Source organism: Trachymyrmex cornetzi, unplaced genomic scaffold, assembly GCF_001594075.2.
Source record: "Trachymyrmex cornetzi isolate Tcor2-1 unplaced genomic scaffold, Tcor1.1 scaffold346, whole genome shotgun sequence".
NCBI lineage: Eukaryota > Metazoa > Arthropoda > Insecta > Hymenoptera > Formicidae > Trachymyrmex > Trachymyrmex cornetzi.
In genome coordinates this window covers 880,772-888,865 of record NW_017298173.1, presented here as the reverse complement: position 1 = coordinate 888,865, position 8,094 = coordinate 880,772, and the positions used below count along the sequence as shown (strand labels likewise).

Here is an 8,094-nt window from a genome sequence, read left to right as displayed (position 1 = left end):
CACGTGTGTAATTTACTATCAAAGCGAGACGCATTATCATTATGCAAATAGTTACTCTCGGGCGATAAGACGCGCGCTACTTATCGCGAAGTCATCTAAAAGGAGAGCCGGGTACCTTATAATTAGAATATTCAATGCTGCACGCAAAATGGGAACTGTTACGTTGAAAATCGCGTATTCATAAGAATATTTTTACATAATATATATGTATAGCATAATTTCATAAATGTTATAAATCCGTAGATAATATGACGATTGAAGACTCCTCGAGCGATTTATTTCCAGTTCTGTTAACGTAAATAATAATAGCGCATACGAATTTTGCATCTGTCGTCAACCAGATTCGATGCCATTGACCGCTGATAAATAATATCGATCTACGTGTAATTATAGCTCACGAAAATTGGCTACTTTGATAATCCGTCGGATCAACGGATAATTCCTCTGTTTTCATCATACGTAGCTAAGAACGGTGCTCTGATAAAGCACTTTTGTGTTGCTGTGTGGCGAGATAGCAGTATATATTAATCGCAGAGACGTCGGTATTGAAACGATTCATAAAAACAGCATGACGTAAGAGCGTGACGAGCATGCATACATTTTTTTCTTTCACGCGAGAGATCACTTCCCCCAAATTTTTTTTCAAGAATTTCAGAATCTCGTCTAAACCAATTTAAAAGAGTCTATTTTATTATATAATTTTACAGTTATTTCTTTATAAAAATAAATTTGAACACATACAGAAATTAAAATAAACGAACGATATATAGTAATCACTGTTTCAGTTACTATTTTACCTAATATTTTTTATAAATTATTCTGTAAGAAGAGAGAGGGTTATGGGATATTTTGTTTTATTAAAACTGAATAGATATTCATGTGACATGAAGACTTTTGGTATAATAAATTTGTTAGCCATAAAACGGTGCAAACATAATTTACAAAATATTGAAGAAGGAAAAATAGTTGCGATTATGGAATAGGAGAGAGGAAATGAAATATAAACTGGTGTATATAGTATAACTTTACACTAGTTGGATATATGCATGCATTTCATTAACAATTCAATTATATCATTTGAAAACGACATCAAAAGGCTTAAAATCTAGACTAAAATTACAAAATGAATACCAACATACTTTTCAAAATTAAATAAAGAGTATACCTGTAAAATTATCTATTACCTGCAAATCTAAAATTCTTCTGTTACGCATACTAAGAAAAAAATTTATTTGATTAAATTAATTTAGTCAAATATATATGAACAATTTTTTCTGAGTGCGACAGCTAGAAATGACCAGTGGCCATGTTATAAGCAGGCTATGAGTTAGAAATAGATAATTTTAGTCTTATATAATTTGCTCCGCATTCTGAAGCCTCTGAGGGCCGACCTTATATTTACCAACCTCCCACTTACTTCATAATCGCCTTTCCTTTCTTCTAAACATATACATTTTATATTAATAAATAAAAAATAGTGAATGTGGCACATAATACAAGAACCGTAAGGGATGCTTTCCCGTGTATGTTTTCATTATTGATCATGGAAGAAAGTTCTTTATAAATAATCGCGACATTAAACCGTTTTCTTCGCGGCGAGTTGTTTACTTCAAAGTGAAGCGAAGAAAAATCTGTCGACGCGTGAAGAAGCTGCGTCATAGTGTTAACCGTTATTATATACGCATCGGTTAATGTCGTGGAAAATAAATGACGTAAGAGTAGCAGAGTGGCATTTTCATGCAATAAGAATATAACATTTTTTTTCACGATCTATATCAGACTTTTCCTCGACGCTTAGTTTAATCGAAACCTTTGTTCGTAAAGTATGTCATACTTTAGAATATTAAAATTATAGTAATAATATTCCTACACATTTTGTCATTTTCGGATCTAATATGTGTTTTATATTATAATTCTATAAAGCTCCCGATAATGTGTAAGTATGTGGGTGTGTGTGTGTAAACAACTATCTGAATGACTGCAGATTATATAACTTTTATCGAATATATCAAAGACGTATTACTTCATACTCATATATTTTTTTACGTCGACGATCAACAACCTTTCAATGTACATTTACGATATAAAAACAATAGTTGCGACGCATTTATTCATGATATCGTCTCATGGAAAATTTTCCGTGTACGAGTTTAAATATGAGACCTTTGTGTTAAATAGTTAATTGACTCAGAACAAACGAGTAGAGGGATATCAATTGACAAGATTTAAGAATCTTCCAAGCGGGAGGTCTTGCTGCTGTTCTTAGCATAATCATTTAACAAACATGCATGCGTACACAATATACATGGCAATTTGTTTATTTTCGCATTTAACGCGCTGAAATTGATGTAAATGTTAGAAACATACAGAGCCAGAAAATTTTGGCGTATTATTCCCAGTCAATATCAACTAAAAGTAACATAATATTAATATAATTTTACACTCAACAATGCGTTCAGCAGAAAAAGCAGCTTTACAACCGTTGTAAAATTTTTTAATATGATTGATTTATACATTTAGATCCAGCAAGTGATGAACTAAGACCATATTAAAGGATTTTACAAGAATTCCAAAGCTGCTTTCTCAGCTAAACACAGACAATGTAAGTAACTGTTAAGTAACACTATGTGTTATATTTAAATATTTATATTATGTTGTGTGGGTACAAAGTCATAACATTGATGTTATGTTACTTTTAGTTTATATCAACTAAGATATAACTTAAGTGAATAATTTATATCGGCATTGATGAGATTCAAATTTATGCATAAAACCCTATATAATTAAAGATGTGTTTTTGTCGTTAATAATAAATTGCGGGTTATATAACTCTATATTTGTAACTCGAATTGAGAGCGAATCGCAGAACGCGGTTCTATCGCGTGTACAGTAGGTAATTGCTGCTAATTAAGAGCCTTGTCCGCTGACTCCACAAATGAGGAAGGAAGGACAACGCGATTATTTATGAAACTATTCTACGATTACGAAGTGGAATCGTGAATGCGGCGACTAGCTGTCTGGCAGTAAATCGCACTGGCTCTATTCCAAAGAGCGTTACAGCGAACGAAGTGCGCGAGGTCGAGCATGTCCTCGTCGCGATTCGAAAGTCCGAGAAATCATTTCGGACTGAAGATGAAGAACCAAGAGTACTTGCTATTTTTGCTCAACAGATCCAAATAGTAGCACAGGTAAAACGGAAAGTTTGAGAGTCATCGTTATTTGGTAAATTACAATGGAAACGTTGGTATCGTTGAAATGGAAAATTTTAGTCTATCATCGTTACTTGGCAAAGACCATTCGTCGCAATATAATCATGGAAGCGTCACGTCGAGTGTATTTTAACGTATATAAAGATAGGTGTACTGTCTAAAATATAATTTATAACATCGCGTGCGATTCACGCAGATATAAAAAAATAAAATAGATTTTATATTACGCTACACAATAAATTTTGTTTTTATCGGCCACAAACGAATTTATCTCAATTTCCATTTATCTTCGTTTATATATATTTGATTCCAACGGTAAATTTAGAAATGAAACTAACGTTATTGTTCTCTTTACTGTTTTAATTACAAAAATTGAATTGTTTGAAATCTACTCTCAGTCGAAAGCAATGAAATGTAAAATATGAAATCTAAAATATTACTGTTCGAAGTAAAAAATTTCAGATGCAAAAACAAGACGTACTATGTCCGTTTTTAATTAATCCCTTTTTATTCACTTCGCTCTCTGTTCTTTACGCTCGAAGACTTTCTTTGCTCCAGAATTATTTTCGCTCTGAGAAATCGAACAAAACTGAAACACTGTCAGGAGAGTTGGTGCAATCAAAGTAAGACGCCTCTTAGTGAGAGGCAAAGAAGAGGCGTTTCCGTAAATAAACCAACGGGGTGCTGTCTCTCTCGGTGACCAAAAGGGGATGCCCGTGAGTTTCTCGGAGGAACAAATCTGGATAGGCCCAGAAAGCGGAGAGTTTCGTGTGTCATCCCTTAATGAGATACCGAGTATTTATGGATGATCAAATACGACGTACGTTAAAATCTTGTCGTTTATCTTCGTCCTCGTATTCCTTGAGAATAATGTCTTTCCTGTATTTCTTCTTCAATAAAATCATCAAAATATTTTACACGTGACATTCTCAGAAAGCAAACGCATTGGTGTTTAATTTGAAATATGTTTAATATAGTAAACAAATTTTTTTTGCATGGAAAGAATGATTTTAATATGAAATATCTAAAAAAAATTTAACTAGAGGTAGGTAGAGATCTGTAAACAATTTTGTCCGACCATCCAAATGTTTATGTAACTTAAGCATGATAAGCAATGCTACAAAATATTTTGGTATTTTAGCAACCAGTTTAAATATCACATAATTAATTAATTATTTTGATCCAATAAAATTATATTTTCGGATTTGTATCTAGTTAAATTTAAAATGCTTCATCAAAACTGTAAATATTACATTCCGCGTAAGTATAATCTGATGGAATATACTTATAATTCTAATGAACTAATAAATATCAGTGTTTTTGTATTTGTGTTTTTTTTTTTTGAGGAAGAAGACAACACTTGCTGATAAGCTAATAGATGTTTGGGCTACGTATAGTGACACATAGAAAAACATAAGCAGTAAATAAATCAACTTTTTTTTATTAGCTACTGCTTACGTTATTGCCTTACATTCTCTACTGTGATTGGTCGGTTAACTTACTGCTTGTGTTTTTCTGTATATCACTAGTTTGGGATAGAATCGTCTACTTTGCCGGCAGATAGATAAGCGAAGTCGACAGTTTGCGGAAACCATTCTCTCGCATGCATATCTGATTGTGAGCCGTACTGTGATCATTGTTAATAAATAATCTGAATGAAGATTCCTTTTCATTATCTCGGCCTATAATATGCGGATATGTATTTTAATCCAAAGACTAATCGTGTGAGTATAATATTTATAGATGTCGAACACAAACAGTATGCGCTTGTCTCCCTTCTGATAAAGCTAAAATCGAACCTAATTCTTTCATAAGATAACGTCTGTGACGTAAATCTCTCTCACGACGATAGTCAACTCTTATTAAAACATTATAGTAAAAAAAGTATCTTCTGTTTATAATAGACTTATAGATTTTTAGCCTTTCACTCTTTATTTACACGACATGATCGTTTCAGAGGCACACTCACATGACGTCACAAAGTTCAAAACGTTAAAAACCAGCGTACTGGAAGAATGAATGAAGAATAAAGAATTTTAATTATGCAATTGAAAGGTTTACTGTGCTTACAGTAGATAATATTTTAAGCATCTATTAATTATCCAATCAGTATTACTCTTGTTTATACCTGGAAAAAAATGTTTCATATAAAATTATATATAATTATATAAAAAATTGACATATTTTATATACAATTATATATAATTATATATAAAATACGTACGTATATAACATTTTTTCCTAAATAGATAATATATTATATAATATTATCGCTCTGATAAATATGGCATTCAAAAAAACAATTGAAGAGCTTACTGCAATAGTTATTTACTTTTTATGTAATGACATATTATGGTCTTAAGAAATTTTTTAATATTACAATAGTGGACTAATTGATACCTAAGCAAAACAACAAGTCATTATGATGTCAAAATGATCATTAAAAGGCATTTTTCAATAATTTCATTTTAATATGTCATTTTGACATTATCGTGACTTGTTGTTCTGCTTGGAATATTTTGTAAAAATAGAGAATACATTAATTTATAAAATTAAAACTAAAACAAGGGTTACGAGCCAAGCTGGATCTTAATGCTAGATTAATTACAAAAACATAAGTTTATTAACAAACGTTTCGACCCCTATTGGGTCATAACATTTATTTATTTTTTTATAACTTTAAGTCATTTTTACAAAATATGTGTTAGCTTACTGTTGTGGATTATTCAATTGTTTTCCGAATGTTATATCGTTATCACAACGATAATATTTGTTATCTATGTGAACATGAGTTACAAAACTTAAGAAAAACATACTGAAACAATAATAATAGGCTTGACAATCGAACGTTTTCGCCATTTGACTTTCAATTGTTTTCACAATTCGGATGATAACGTAAAGGACACGTGTAAAAAAAATAACTACAAACGGTTTTTAAATCCCGCTCGCGTCCCATCCCTGGTGGGGATCGAACCCACGACCTTTGGATTAGAAGTCCAACGCGCTATCCTCTGCGCCACAGGGACTTAGTGAGCACCTCGTGTTCGTTGCTACAATAGGAATGGCAGGTCTTTCGAAATTTCTTTCACAGATGTCGCTAGTGCGCGTGGCAATTAAAATGCACAGTGATGTATCCACGAAAATTTCATAGTGGATGCAAATCGCGCGCACGAACGGAAACATCTACATATAATAGTATTTGGACAAACCGGAGACATATTATCACAATAACATACAATTGTTTATCAAATTATCATTGTTTATTATTACATACCATAATTGTTTTCCATTACACTAAGAGAACAATTTTTGGTATTTGTGACTTACATTGCATGATAAAATAATTATGGTTAGGAGATCTATTTTTATGGTTATTACTGCTATAATGTTAGTGATAATAATTATATTTATAATTCTGTTAAAAAATATACATACAGTTGGCACTGAAAGTAATTGTAAATTATAGTCAAATTATAAAATTCAAATATTGATAAATGGGCTATATGAGTTTAACGCAGTTAATCGTGTTCATTTAATTCTTCAATTTAAAATTGTCTTTAATTAAAATTCAACAACCTAAGCAGAACAGTCACGATAATGTTAAAATGAGATTAAAATAAATCGAAAATGATTGAAAAATGACTTTTAATGATTATTTTGGGATCATTTTGACATCATTTTGATATTATAATGACTTGTGGTTCTGCTTGGAAATAAACATGTAGTATTAAAATACAAATATTTTTGGCTCCGTTTTGAGTCATTTTTAGTATAAAATTAAATTACAAAATGCAGCATTTTAGTGCTTAGGAAACAAAATGAGTCTTCTTCCACTACTATAAATTATGATAACTGCAAACTTTTTTTTCTTACACTGTATCATGTATTTAAATATAAAACACTACAGACTACAGGTCAAAACAAATGCTCGATTACGAATGAAGTACATGAACAGAACTGAAATTTGTCAAAAGATATTGAAATAGGATTGACTTTACACATAAAAAATAATAATTTACATCTCTACGTACAATGTAAACTATCTTTTACGTATCTATATAAAGCAATGGATCATTGAAACCTATTGCTCTTTATTGTTTGCACAGCAACTATACACAGTATCTATACAGCATATAAACTTTATTCGACAGATATCCTGGGAACGTTCTTAGGATGTTCAGAAAACATAACAATATCTTTGATCCCTTGGAGGTCTATGCTGTATCAGGTATTAAACTTCTAACTTAAGTATTTTTATTTATCATTAAAAAATTAAAGTTAAATATATTAATAGTTATTATAAAATTCAATTACTTCTTTCTATATTGTATTATTCAATTTACATAATAATTTACACATACTGCTTGTATCGTTTATATAAAAAAGATTTGTGTAAACTTAACGTAAACAATACGTAAATATTCTATGTAAACGTAATTAATCTTGAAATACACGGTATAACTTTATTTATAAAAATAATAGCAGACGTTTTCCAGCAAGACGCAGCGTAACACAATGATCATTTCATCTTCGTTTAACATTGAGAAATAACGAGAATGTAATGTAAAATTCACAGTGTCACACTGTGTCGTCTGTGTCCCTTGCTGGCAAGCATCCACAGTTAGTTCTCTGAAAAAGCAATTATTCGGGGCGATGAGTAATCTCGCACCGTTCCTGCGAGGTCGAGACGATGAGAGGGTGGAGGGGACAGGAGGATAGTCCGCGAGGTAGGGGATCCCGACGGGAAAGATGGCCGTCGCGGAACATATGACAAAGAACGGCGGGCTCCTGTCGCGATCGACGACGGCGACATCCTCGCGACGAGGACGACGAGGAGGACGCGTCTCGCGGCACCGCTGATCGCCGTCGTTAACCGCCACCCGCC

At 32.1% G+C, this 8,094-nt stretch overlaps 1 non-coding gene across 1 annotated transcript; it reads right to left on the bottom strand.

Annotated features, from left to right (window-relative positions):
* Nucleotides 1-6,162: 6,162 nt before the first annotated feature.
* On the bottom strand, nt 6,163-6,235 carry TRNAR-UCU (transfer RNA arginine (anticodon UCU)). Its single transcript has one exon. It is a non-coding gene; the product is annotated as a tRNA-Arg (tRNA).
* Between the last annotated feature and the right edge of the window lie 1,859 nt (nt 6,236-8,094).